Genomic DNA, 14,634 nt, shown 5'->3' with positions numbered 1-14,634 from the left:
TGTCTCAAGCACCTCTGCTAACCACTCTGAGCACCTTCCTGAGGAGCATGGCATGGGAGCTGGGACTTTCAAAAAGCAGTTCTGGAGAGAAGGAGCTAGTGGACGCAGGCCTAAAGTATGCAACATTGTCTGCACTGGGGTAGAGCAGAGAGGGAAAGAGAATGTGCTTAAAATAGAAAAACATTTGAGAATCTCTGAGTTAGACTGTGTTTTTGATGAAGATTGTATGTTGTCTTGTAGAGCAAAGATGCTAGCTGCAGCGTGTAAATAGCAGCGTAAGAGCAGGGCTTAGTTCCAAGGAAATCTTGTGCTTTTTAAGTTAGGTTTGCTTTCTGTTCACCCTAGGTAATTTAGATAAGGCGTTTATAGACATCAGTCATGGAATTCTTACTCTTGTGACTTCAAGCTGTTGATTCAAAACCAAGGCCCTTGAGAAAACTGAAAGAATGGAGGTGTGTGCAGTTATTGAACTTAGCGGTTTATACTAGTGTGTCAATTTCTTTAACTTAATTTTTTTCTAATAACTAGCCATAATAATTTTTACTGCTTATTAGGCTTTTTAGTGAAGAGTAGTGTGAAAGAAGGATTGAATAGTGGAGCTTTCTCAACACTGCTATTTAATAGGTTTCTCCTTCAACCAAGCAGTGGGTCAGCTTCTTTCATGGTTAAAATATCTCATTATCATCAAGTCCCGTATTGTGAATCATTATAGTGAGCAGTGAAAGTCCCGGTGATGATGATGCACATGTTCGTTGTTCCTTAGTCACCTCCAGGAACATTCAGAACATATCTCTCCCTGTTTGGTGTCAATCCCACACCAATACCTGTGCTTTTGATATGAAAGGTGGCACGTTTCTGATTATTTTCTGTCTGATTTCCTAAATGAGAATACGAAGATATGTCAGTTTTCTGGATTCTGTGAATTATCCATCTAGGTCTCTGTTAGATCAGTCAAGTAATAATTTTGATTATGTATTGAAAATTTCTAGCTTCTCTTGTTTGTTTTGTGTGCCATCAGTAAGTCAATCCACAGACAATTTAGATACCTGTGCAGCAGTTTCTTCTGTAACCCTTTCTTAACCATACTCCCACCTCTACAGCCTCTTGTCCAGGCCACCATGTGTTATACTTATTAGTAGGTCTTTCTATGTTCTCATTTTCATCTTTGAGATACTCGGCTTTAAAGTCCTCCTCACTAGATTCTTCTCCCCACACCCCAACCTCCCCTTTAGGATATGGATAAGCAGGGAACAAGTGTTGTGATTCTGTAATTAACAGCTTTTTTTCTTTTTAAGCAGTGCTGTTTCTGTGTGAATGCATGTGTGTGAGGGCAGTGAGGATTTTCTTAGACTGTGGAGTAAGTTGAGAACTTACAGCCGAACTCAAATTAATTAGAAATGTGTTCTTATGAAACTCAGCACCTGACATCAGTCAATTTTTGTGCTAAATGACCCAATAATGAAATAATTAAGATCTTTTCTGCTGTATTGTTTAAGCTCAGAGAATTTAGAATCCAATGGTAATGAGAGTATAATTATTTTAGATTAAGGGGCGTATGCCTGTTGTCATATATAAAATATTCCTCCTTTTCAGTGAGCATAAGAAAAATTCCACGATGTTCTTTTCTTTGAGATGATCGTGTGTCCTAGTGTTCTGAAAGGGTCTGGGAATTTGTGTATGCCTGCTGAAAATATCGGAGGTCACTGTGTTCCCATCTTCACTTACCTTGAAGAAGGAGGTAGTGTCTATTTTTGAAGACAGCAACATGTAGTTTCAGTCCCTTTACAAATTGTGACCTTCTCTGCAAAAAGTCTCTAGAAGAAGTGGTCTCTGTCCACATACCGTCTGTGGCCAAAGTTGTCTTTGCATTTCAGTAATTCCTATCTTTTGAAACACTTCTTGCACCAAATGTCCTCAGCAGGAGATGGGAGAGGTGTGTGGGGAAATGGCCGTGAATGCAAGAAAAGCAAGGGGAATTGGGGCTCACCTGTAAAGGATCTGTGCAGCTGCCAAGTGAATTTGATTTCAAAAGTTTTAGTTTTGTCGTCTTAGACTGAAGTGTATTTTTCCCCTGTCTGAATTAGGTTCTCCCCCTCCCCATTTCTGAAGTGCAATTTCAGGGCAGATTGAAATGTATTTGAGGTATTCTGTTTCCATTAGGGAACATGAATTTCTTTTAACTGTAAATTTTCCAGGCTTATAACACTTGGTTTTAGTAGGATTTTTTTTTTTCTTCAGTAATAGTTCTGTAATGTATTTTATTCATATATACATGCATTTAGCCTTGTCTCTTGCCATGTACTTTTTTCTGGCCCTGACTAGTAATTATATAGTTTGGTAATGTATTAGAATTAACCTGTCATTATTTCAAACTATTTCAGTGTAATTTATTATTAGATATTTAAAACAAATTTAAACTGCTCGACAACCTAGTTTTTATAACCTTGGGAATGTTCTCAAAGGGGAATAGCACGTTATTTCAGCAAAACAAATGCATTGACAAAATAATTAAAATATACATTCAGTTTGGGTAATGTAAATGTAAAAAATGTATTACAGAAAATCAAATTGCTTACTATGATGTTTAAATAGCTCTTAGGAAACGTAGACTTGGAATATTTTTAATGAACATTTTATCTCAATATTTTTCAGGCTTTTGGGGGGCAGAAGGAGGACTTATTAAAACTTTTTCTTTGGTTTTTTTTTTGTTTTGTTTTGTTTTTTTTTAATTCTGTTGCATGGACAAGTTTGCAATAAGCTGTCCTCTCTGCTTTGTATCTTTGAGTATCTTGAAAACAGGATGAGAGAAAAAAGTTTGTCTAAAATGTTGTTCTTTATTAATTTAGAACATGTTAAAAGATTATATTAGGAATCACTGTGTGTGAAATTACTTCACTGACTACTAATGAAATGCTTTATACCAGTAAGGCTTAGTTGTATGAATTCAGTTTTTGGAATGATAAACCTGAATTATAAAGTTGGGAGTTTTTGTACTTGATAGTTTGCTTCACTATTGTAGATTCCTTACTGAAATTTAAGTTTGTACCTATATTTGTAAATGATTTATCTTCTTTTTACTTGGACCTTTGTTGTCACTGTGCCTTTTTCACATTGAAACAATCTCAATATGTCAGTGTTAGAAAACAGTTATAGTACATTTTTTCCAGCAAAAGTTCCTTGTTGATCGCAGTATCTGTAAAAGTTAATGACATTAAGGAGTAATGGAGTGTATCTTTCAAAGCACAAGTAACAAGTAATACGAGTGTTTTGACATAGTGTTTAAAGAAAAAAAGTCATGGAATTTGGTTTCCTGCCCAGAAGTTTGACTGACTGTCTGGGAATTCAATGCCGTATGTCAATGTTATGTAGAATTAACATATGTACTTTGGGGTGATTCTTTACAAATATAATAGTGTCCTGCAAGTTTAAGGCCAGTGTCTTGATAGTCTACAATATTTTTGAGTCAGCACTGATGAAGACCTATATTCTTGAGGAAGTACTACATTTCCTAATAAATATTTCACTTTCTTACGGAGAAGCAGAGATGTTACCTTTCTTGTCTGTAATACAACTGCATACTGCAAAAATCCAATGTTTTTTCAGGCATGTTTCAACTTTCATATTTCAATATGCCTTTTTTTGTTGTCTTTTCTGTATTTGCAGTAATGTTATTCCCTCTTGCATTGTCATTGTTTATTTATAGTTCTGAAACTCCTGGAGACTTTCTAAGACATTGTACGTTTCATAGGTTCTTCGAAACAGCTGAGGTTAAGCATGTATAGACAGTTCTGCTGCAGCAAAAATGGACACCTTGTTTATTGACTCTTTAAAATCTTATTTTCATAACATCAGTTCACCAACAATAGCTATCCAAGCTGCACATTGCAAATTTTTAGAATGTGATGAAGATAGTTTACAGCTATTTCGATCATTGGTTACAGTTGTTGTTTTTTTTTTTCAGGAAAGAGCGGTTTCCCTAATTGCGTTCTTGGGGAGTCCAACTGACAGTATCTTAACAGAGATGATTAAGTGAATGCAGGTGTTTGTCATCTTAACACAACTTCTAGTCTACACAATGGTATATTCAATTTGCATTTTCCTCCCTAAGCTAACAGCATGCAACAAAAAAGGGTGTTAGGTATGAATCAGAATAATACTTGATTGCAGGAATCCAGGCAAGGGAGGACTGGCATTCTTTAAAAATGATATTATTTTATACAGAGGAGAAATGACATTTTAAAGTGTCATAGCAAGAAAAGACAAGTTTTGACATTAGTTTGCATTGGAAGAGATACAGAGAAAAGTAGAAAAACAATTTAAAATACTGTTTAATTATTAGTAAGGATGTTATTTTGTGATAGCAAAACAATATAACTGCAAGATTCTTAATCTGACAGTTACTGAAGACCTCATCCACCATGCAGAAGCAAGGGAAATGCCTCCTTCTTCCAGGTGCTGATACTCTTGAGAGATACTCTCATTGCCCAGTTTCTGTGCTCACTTCTCACAGCAATGATGATGGAGTCTCTGTTTGAGCCTTTGTGGCTGCTTTGGTGGAAATTAATCTGGCAGCCAGAAGCATCACAGATGTTATCTCCTGACTTCAGCACCCCACTTCCCTCCGGTGCCCCTCACACTGCACAGTGGCAGTCCTGCTTTGTTTGTAGATCTTGGTTTGCGGCAGTGCACGATCTGTCTCTTAGCAGAAGCCTCTAGCTGTCACCTCCAATGTAGAGAAACTAATACCACATGACTGAAAATTTGCTTTAAATTTATGCTTGCAGAGTGTTTCACTAGCCAGTTTCTTAGCTGGGCAGTCTGTTCTACCAGGCTGTAAAACATAGGTTTGGATAACCTGTTACTGGACAGAAGCATTGTCTGCTCTGGGCCTGCGCCTGCAGGAGAACTGCCTTTGGTGCTAAGATTTGACACGCTCTGAGACTTTGGTGTATGGGTATTATCCTGTCGCTCTGATTCAGCAAGGACACCAAGCTGACTATGTACAGAGCTGACAAAGGTGATCTGTCAAGAAATTAATCAAGTTCTGCCATCACACAAAAGGGCAGTGATGACACATGAACAGTTGTGGTTTTTCCTGTTTGAAGATGTCTCTTGCCTTCCAGAGGTGCTGCTCTAAGCTTCCCCAAATGGTGGTACCTCCTGCTGACCTCAGTCCGAGTTCATCATCTGCCGTGCATTTAAAGGGAGCATTTGGCCAAGGCAATAGAATTTGTCCCTACATTTCAGTTGTGTGTTGTTAGGGTATGTTGGACCCTTAGGGTGGTACTGGAACAGGACCTCTGTTTTCGGTATACTGCTACAAGTGAACAGCTGAACGGCACAATCACGTGTGCTCTAGCAATGTGTCAAGTGTACTTCATGGTACACGTGTTTGCATATGGAAAAACCAACATGCTGTTATCAGGGAAGTGCTTCTTGTGGGTGAGCAGCACTTGGACGTTTCCATTTAATATGCAGCATCTGCAGATTGAAAACCACCATGTTTGCCAGCTCCTGCACACACTTCCCTCCACACATACAACCTAGCAGTAGGAGTCAGTAGTAGGCTGGCACTGCCTAGCACCTTGCAGTCACTTTTTTAATGACTGTAGCTTTAAGGAATGCTTTGGTGTTGCATCTTTTGCTGCTGTCCTCTAGTAAGGTGTAACAGTTACATGATGTCTTGGGTCTTCTACTGACCTTTTTCTTCACGTTCCCATGCCTATTCTTGTGAGGTTCGTTCTTCTGAGTTCAGTTAATGAAGTCTGCAGTCCCCACTCACATTTGAGTAACTACTGGGGCAGATACACATTGAGAAGCGATCTCTGTCTTTAGAGGGTTACAGTCCAAGAGAACTTAAGGTTAGTTGGAGAAACAACTTTGGCTATGAGCTTCAGGAGTGTTTCAGTCTGGGACAGTTTCATGGAAACAGTCTTCTTGATTAATGTTTCTAAGCAGGCTTTAATCTAATAGCTATTAATTTCCAAGGGCAGAGGACTGCAGGTTTTCCCGCACATCACCATAATTATTTTAGGTTATCTTTTTCAAATTCTGAGACACGTTTCAAAACTTACTCCCTTGAAGATTTGATGGCGTATGTCACTTAGCATTTGAATGTAATGTTCTTAATATAAAGTAGAAATAGTACTTGATGATTATGGTATATTCAATTTTCTTTGTTTGTTTAATATAGGAACATCCCCAGGGATACTTATTTTACAAAAAAACAGAAATGTTTTTATGATAAACAGGCGGTTTTCTCACTCTTTTGTTAGAATTCCACAATTTTTCTTTGATTAAATTAAGAAACCAGAGTATATTTATACATGTTATGTAGAGCAAGGAAGGAGATACCTTCAGACGGTTGTTTCAGAAGTTAATGTTTTCCATGATCGAAGTACTTGGCTTGCTTAAAAAAAAAAATTAAAAAAAAAGCTAAATTGTACCTTTCAAGAAATGCTGTTATAAAAAAAAAAAAAAAAGGAGGGGTGGCTGGGGAGAAGTCTTGACACCAGAAGCTCTGTCATAGCAGAGTTTCTCTTGGATGTCTGGAAAAAGTCTTATACTTCTGGGATGCTTTCCAAAATATTTCAGTGACCATTGCCACAGGCGTGAACTTCTTAATGCATTTTGCAGTAATCTCCACCACAGTGAAATTGATTACTGTCTGAAAGCTTTTAATGATAACAAGCAAGTAGGGCAGCATAAATGCTGTGAACTATTTTGTGTGTGTGTATTTTGTTGCATCTTCAGGAGTCTTGCAGAGACAGATGTGTTGCCTCAGGAAAATCCTGCTTAATTTCTTTTACATAATTATGCAATTGCATATTTATCATTTTTATTTTAGTACAAAGGATTTTTTTCCCACATATGCACATGCACACCCACACACACGAAGGATCTAGTGCCACTCCAGATACTTTAATTGGCACCCAAAGAAAAGTATCTGGTGGCTTCCTGAGTTTGAGCTTTTCTAGGATTCATTTTATAGAAACTGAAATGCATTTTAAAGCTAGAAGAGTTTTAAGAAATGCCTTTCCAGCAGAAAACAATGGTACTGTAGCAAAAGTGTATCATCTTCATGTACCTACCAAGGAGTTACAGGAGGTTTATAGATGAGAGGCTCTCTTTTTATGTGCAAGTTAAGGGAGTCCAGAAAGCTGAAAATACAGTTAAGCGTACTGGTTTTTTTCAGTCTTAACTTGGTATTCCTAATGCAAGAAGCGATTAGAACTGGAGAAGTTCATCCACCAGACCATCACCTTCTCAAGACTGAAATCTGAGTTCCACTTCTATTCAAAGACAATAAGTTTCAGGAATTACGTTTTTTCTTTAAAGAAAAAAAAAATCCCACCACCATATACATGTACATATACACCCATATACAAGATGTGTGTATACATATATATAAAGAAGTATTTTTATATACACACATATCTATGTAATAAGCAAAATTGTAAATTGTATGAAGGGAAAGCTGTAGCCAACTGAAAAGCAGGAACTGGTACGTCATTGTCACTCTGTGCCCTCTGCCAGCACAGACATGCTGCATCAAAGCCCTTCATCCTTCACTATTGCTTCCACAAACCAATGTGATTGTTGGATGATCTGCAGTAGGTGAACAGTGAAAAATAAGAACTTGAGCACCAGTAGAGAAAAACAAGCTGTCATAAGGAGGCTTCATTACAAGGGATAAAAAGGTCAAAGGATACCTCTTTTTTTCCTCTCTACTTTCAGAGCAGCCACTAGACACATCCAGCAGAATTTTTCCAGACTCTCAACTGGTTCATCAGTTGGGGCTTTCTCTCGATTTTAAATGCCAGCACCAATTCAGTTCAGAGGAATTGCTGGCTTCTTTCCCAGACAAGATTTCCCAAATTCAAAATGACCTTTCAAGATCCTAACTAATAGGAGCTAAACAGAGATTTCCTCTTCATCAGGCCCTTTCTCAGATTGATCCTTTTACTGCTGTGTGACAGCACATCCCCACAGCACAGAACAGTGAAAGACCAGCCCTTCTACCTGAGAAAATAAACACCTCTTTTGAAGAGGGGTGATCTTAAATCACACTGAATTTGTTCTGTGGAGTTAGCTTGGTGCAGCAGGTTTGTTAGCTCCCACTTAAGGACCAGCATGGTTGCTTGGTACAGCACTCCCCAAGGATTCTGGTTGTTCATTGTTGTGTGCTGCGTCCATCCTCTCCTCCACACAAGGAGGAGGAATGATTCAGGGCTGCCCAACTCTGAGCAGGTGGACTGTGAGATGGTGTGTGCTGCATGAATGGAAGCTGCAGCTTCAGCTCCCTGTAAACCTTCAATTAAAGTTGGACAGCTGTGCTGAAAAATAGAGGCGTAGGGAGATCCTGTATCAGCGTCCTTCTGTGAAGTCTTGAAACGTAGCAGGATAGTAAAGTCCTTTCAAGAAAGACACCAGTGACCATTTCTTGAAAGGATGAAGTATTTCACATCTTGTGGTTCTATTCCAAAGAAGTTTGGGCAGAAGTAAAGTGCAGAAACAGATATAATACTGGTTCTTATGAGAGAAAAACACTATGGGAAATGAATAACACACTGTAAAATGAATGACAAGACCAAGGACTGATTTAAAATTAGCATCAGGTTTAATCCCATAGCTGAATTCAGAGGAAACACCAGAGATATAACACACCTCTTGAATTTTTTTAATCATATGTTGTGAGAAAAGGTACCAAAAGATTGGGAAAAACAAGCAGATGTGTAAAGAATAGTTTAGGAAAGACTGCCTTAAAATCGGAGGTGCCAGGAGTGCTCAAAATTGCCTAGAAAAGATATTACAAATGCAAAATTTAAAAAGTTACTAGCTCAAACCTGAAATAGCTTGATTTGATCATCAGATCTTCCTTTTCCAGCTGCAGTTTCAGGTTTGTCATTTTCAGCTTTGAATTGTATAAGGAACTCGCTATGTCCACCATGGCAGAGGGTAAAATCGTGTAACACTGAGAGAATAGATTTGGTATTTGTGCTCTGTGCTATATGCCCCTTTCTTCTAATAGTCTGACTTATTACCCTAAGCTGATGTCACGTTTTTGTATTGAGATTTTCAATTTCACATTTCATTCTCTAGTATTTTCCTAGAGTTGTTTCTCTTATATGTTGTATAATGGTTCTTTTGTGTCGTTGTTGATATTTAGTTATATATATGCCTATATGTGACAGTTCTCTAATATGTCATATGAAATTACTCTTGTCAATATAGATACATGTAATAAAACTGCTCTCTAGGTAACGTACATCCATTGTGGTGTAGCACAGCTACAGGGTTCTGCTGGCACATGGTGAGAGCAGAGCAGGAAGGGGAATGGTAACGCATCATGGAGGTATAATCCACCTGCCTGTAGAGGATTCTCAGGGACTGAGAAAATCAAACTACTTATTTTTCGTTTTCTGCCTGAAGTTTTTGTCTGAAAACTTTCACTTGAGCATGTAGGGGAATCATTTGTACATATGAGAGTGCATCTTGATACCCATGTGTCTGGCTTTATTGAAGAATCAGGATTTATGGTGGTTTGAATCTGGTTTCAGTGGTCAAAGAAAAGAAACTCTTGGAAAAGTGCTTGGTTTCAGTGCTTTATTATCAACCGCTAAAACCGTGTAGCATTGATGGTAGAAGACTGGAGGGAGAGCTGCATAGGTGGAAGAAATATGGTCTTGTCATCTGCAACTTATTAAGTATTTTTTTGCTGTGCTTTTCATTAAAATGTTAGAATGTTTATATATGCATTGTTTTTCTGTTAAAGCAGCTCCTTCTTCATTTTATAGACAGTTTAGAATTATGTTTTCTACAGCTGTACCCAGGAGCATGTTCAGGCCTGAATCCCACATTGCTAAGTTGTCTGTAATAAAATAACTTGCCTTGTTTTTCTTCAAAAGTTTGCAGTAATATGAAAGTATCTCATGCTTCATTTTTCAGAGTATGCTTTAAAGCCAAGTGTGGTAAAGCAGAGACCATTGTGAAGATGCTGTGTGGCTTTCTAAACTGAGAGAGAAAAATAAACTGAAGTAGAAACACATTAAAATTCTCTTGGGTATATTTAAAGTTAGAATATGGTTAACTCTTGGATATTGATTTATATTCTATAAAAGTTACTATGAGGCATCTTAATAGTTTGCATTTTCATCAGATGCCACAGAGTAGGCTATTCTGCACTGACAGTGAGAGCAGGTCCTAGGTGTAAACAAGTCTGAGCCTTTCCTTTTCAGGAGTAAACAGGCATAATTTCAGCCTACCACCATCATTTCCTTACACTTCCAATGTTTTTTCTTCTTTCTTTAATATAGATCACTCTGGCTCAGCAGGTTCACAAGCCGCGGCTTCTTGTGTCTGCTCCTGCAGGTAAAATGGAAGTAGGGATCCAACTATCTAAAAGAGCATAGTACTATAGAGCATCTTCATTTTGGTATTATCTTCTACCTCTGCTGCTTAACTGCTTTGCCAAGTAGCTGCTCAGCTTTGGTGTTCCACCTACACATTTTAGCACCCTGATTGCAGGAAAAATTCGTCATGCACTGCCATCAGTGGCTGCTCACAAAAAAAAAGGTCTGGCACGATGCCTGTGAGTCAGGTAAATATTAGGCCCAAGTTACTGACATGGAAACAAATACAGAGAGTAGTACAGTGCTGGTTGGGATATCTCGTTCAAAGGCAGAAATGTCAACCTTATTATCTGCTGTTCTCAAGCTTTAATTCAAAGCTGTCCTTCTTCAGTTTATGATTTTAAAGTAGTTTTCTATTTTGCCTTGTTAATGCCTGGTACTAACAGCAGAGACGTTTCACGGATACCTGTATTTGCTGTCAATGCACAGTAATTACTCTTGAGAGTTGTACTTTCAGTACAGACGACGTGCAGAATGAATCCTGCTGTAAACCAGCCTTTGTTCCAACTTTGCCAGTGTGGCCTGCGCTTCCAGTTGGGAGCTTGATTTCTTTGGACTTGTGGTCCCTACAGTCAGCATAGACGGGGTTTGGTTGGTGTCGTGAAGCCCTGGTTGGAAACTGGTGTTCTAAAAAGCATTGCAAAGTGGTGAGCAAACTGGCTCAGTTCCCTATGATGTAACTGAAAGTGTGATTAGGCCAACGCGCAGGCTCAGACCTGCCTTTCAGCATCTAAGCATCATGTATTTAAATTGCCCTGCATCGATTTTGCTTCTGTTCCTCAGGATATGAAATGAGGGCTCGAGTTTGTCCTGCATGCTGCTGTTGCGCAGTAGCCATCTTGAAGCGACGGATAAAAATGAGAATCATCTTTGATAACTGGAAGATGAAGTAATTTAACAATCTCTGTTATTTTGAAGCTAAGGAATTCTGTTCCCTTTATAATTCAGTTAGCTGACATTGCGTCCAGGGTTTCTTTTGCTGCTGTTCTGACGGAGTTTCCATGCTTCCAAAAGCAGAGAATGATTTCTGCCCCTGGCTGAAAATGAAGTTCATTAGCTTGGAAGTGCTGGCTGAGACCTTGCTGCAGGGAGGGGAGCTGCTGTTGTATTTTTTGCATCCCTGGTGCCATTTTGGACTTCAGCAGTATTTATTTTTAGTACATTTAAACACTGCAGAAGGAAGGGGCCGTTGTAATATCGCGTATTTACATCACGCTGTCAGTTCCTGGCAGCTTACTCGCCTGTCAGAGAACAGAACTAGTCCATGTGAGTGCTACTTATGCCCACAAGTGGTGAAACGTCATCTCAAGGGTGGGAAGGCCTCCCCAGGGCTAGCAGGTTGGTTTGTTTTTTTACGGGGATTTCTTTTTTCATGTCAGAGGCAGAATGGGCCATGCTACCTCACACTTTTTCCTCCTTCTCCTCCACTCTGTATAGGAAAAAGAGAGGCAAAGTCTCTACATGAGATCAGCATGTGCTGGTTTTTCCCCTCATGTCACGCTTAAGTTCTCTGCCCCATTATAAAAATAAAAATCTATAAATAAAAAAGAACAAATGCTGAGGGGGACAGGCTGGACCCGCAGTTATGTGCGTGTCATCACTTGTAGAAGTGTGCCTAGCCCCATTCCTCCCAGACTTCATACATTCCCTGTTTCTTACGCCGTCAGCCTCTCAGGATGGGAAACATGCACAGATAGTCCTAGCTGGAGCTTTTTTTTTTTGCCCTGCCATAATATAATGTTAATTGAGCTAAGGCTGAAATGATGTTGGGCTCATCTGCTGTTGAATTAGCTCATGCTCCATTTATATGTGTTTCTTTTCCTATTTGTTTGGGGGGAAAAAAAAAAGTTGCTGTGGGTTTTGCTGCCACACTTTAACGTTGCAGTAATACCTTTCTCCTGGAATTAAGCAGTATTTAGGTCTGATCTCTCATATGTGACATGCTGTCTCTGTTAGCTTCGAGTATATACACCCTGTGATTTCCCTTTCTTGGAAATTGCTCTGTCACAGTGTGTGGGTAGGAGGCCATGTAAATAAATACCAACCACTTCTTAGCCTTCAGTAGGCATTTCCTTCTTCGTGGTGGCTACAGAAGAAACACTTTCTCACAGTTTAGCATCAAATATCTATAAAACTTCCCTGCTTGTGGAATTTTTGTTTAGACAATCAGATTCTTGGTATAGTTTTTTTCATCAGTTTCTATTTTTACTCATCTGTGGCTGCTTGGTTTGTCAGTAAATATTGTCTGTCAGAACAAACACTTCATCAGAAACTTCTTAAATTTCTGGTAACTGAATAGTAAATCTTTATAAGCATACTCTGTAATAGTGAAAGACAAGTTTTAAAGAATAAAAATTAAGCTTAGCTATTTTTTCTTAGTTATGATGGAATAAATAACATTAATATTTCTGCCCAAAAGATTTTTTGTAATATAACCTGTCTTATAATGTTTGAAATAGAAAACAATCTTACATTACCATGCAATTTCTACTGAGAAAAGCTACTTACTTTTAAGACAAAGTTTAATATGTGTTCTCCTGAATTTATATGATAGAACATTTTTTAAAGTCTATGTCACTTTGTCATGGCAGCGAAGCTAACATATTGTTACCTTCTAAATTCTACCAGAACTATTTAGGACATAAGTTTATAATATCAAAACAGATCATATCAATAAAAATCTGTATTAGGGGACAGTGTACTTCTATTTTTTATACATAAATACCTGATCTATAAGTTCTTTATTTAGTTTCATTTCCTATTATTTATTTACTTTCTTATTGGTAAATTATGAATTTACTTTGCTTAGCTTTATTTATCTCAGTGGTAATACTTACTGAATGGATGACAGTATACTCTCCCTTCAGGGAGACCCCCAAAGGTTCAGAGAGTGTATATTCCCTGGAAGCAGAATATAGATATGAACTGTGATAAATAGCTATGGACTGGCACAGAACTAGACTCCTTCATAGGAATTATTGTTAGATGCGAGAGTGAAGAATAAACATATGTATGATCTTTCGCAGGTAATAATTTCTAGGATGGCTAAGCTAGAGGCAGTTTGAAAATCCATCAGATACTTTTTATGTAATACTCCCACACTGGATTTGATAACTTCTGTATTCAACAAAACAAGACAGTAGAAACCATGCTTCTCACAAAGGGCCTTTGAAATATGCTTTTTCCTCTACTGAGGCCTGTTATGAAGCTGTCTAGGAAAGTGAGCCATTGTTGTACACGTCACTGTACTTTTATAGCTTCACTCTTAGGTACATTCGCATCCAGTTTAGTTTTGCAATCTGCTGAAGCTTAGCCAAGTTGAACTTCATCTGCCCTCACAGTACACACAACTCAGGCTAGCGAGGACTTCTTCCAGTTCTGTGCAGTGGAAATTACTTCCGTGTATTTCTTCTGGGAAATATGTATTGAGAAAAATGAGTCCTAGTTTAGTTTGTCCCTTTTGCCCTGTTTTATGGTGTAAAATAGATATTATCACATACGTATTTCTTACTTGAGCCATCTCCCATAAGTGATATCCCAGTTCACAGTTCTTCAGTAAGTGCAATGGATGCTGGACCGTACAGCTAGTTCTGATGATGGCTAGACAGAGACTAGTCAGTCTTGCTTCATGTTGGCAGATAAGGGACTGTGAAGGAATCCTAAGCTTTCTAGCTGTGGTGATTTATTGAACTTCCATAGAGTCACTGGGTAGCCAAATTCATGAGAACACCATTTGGTATCCACTGCACAAATTCCAGGTCATAAATCCTCTCCCCACTCCATTGCTGCCATGGTAATGGCACCAATCTTAACAGTACCTTACTGGCCTTTGGAAGCTCTTAAATTCTGTAGTGTGTTAGTACCCTTGTCAGCAATTTTATTGTGATGAGCAAAAGCAGAATGCGGGTATGAGAATGCAAGTGTTGTCCCTCTTGTCTTTGGATTGCTTCTACTTAGCATCAGCTGTATTTTCAAAGTGAAATGCAAAGGTTTACCCCGGTGTATCCATCAGTATGAGGACTTCAAGGAAGTTTAACACAATGGGGACAGCTAATAATCTTAAGGCTTTTTCGTTCTGACATCAAAAAGTAGCTTGAGAGTGTTACTAGTGCTTAATTTAGAGTGATAGGAAGCGAGAAACCTAGAAAAGGTGAAATTATAGTGATTTCACTGTAAATGAGAGTTATGATGAAAATGCAAAAGGAGTTGGCTACAGCAAGAG

At 38.4% G+C, this 14,634-nt stretch overlaps 1 protein-coding gene across 1 annotated transcript in view; it reads left to right on the top strand.

Annotated features, from left to right (window-relative positions):
* The window catches only part of DNM3 (dynamin 3), a 172,359-nt gene that overhangs the window by 94,057 nt on the left and 63,668 nt on the right, over positions 1 to 14,634 (top strand). The window lies entirely within an intron of this gene.

Source organism: Phaethon lepturus, unplaced genomic scaffold, assembly GCF_000687285.1.
Source record: "Phaethon lepturus isolate BGI_N335 unplaced genomic scaffold, ASM68728v1 scaffold20950, whole genome shotgun sequence".
Classification (NCBI taxonomy): Eukaryota; Metazoa; Chordata; class Aves; order Phaethontiformes; family Phaethontidae; genus Phaethon; species Phaethon lepturus.
This window is presented reverse-complemented; position numbering and strand designations above follow the sequence as displayed.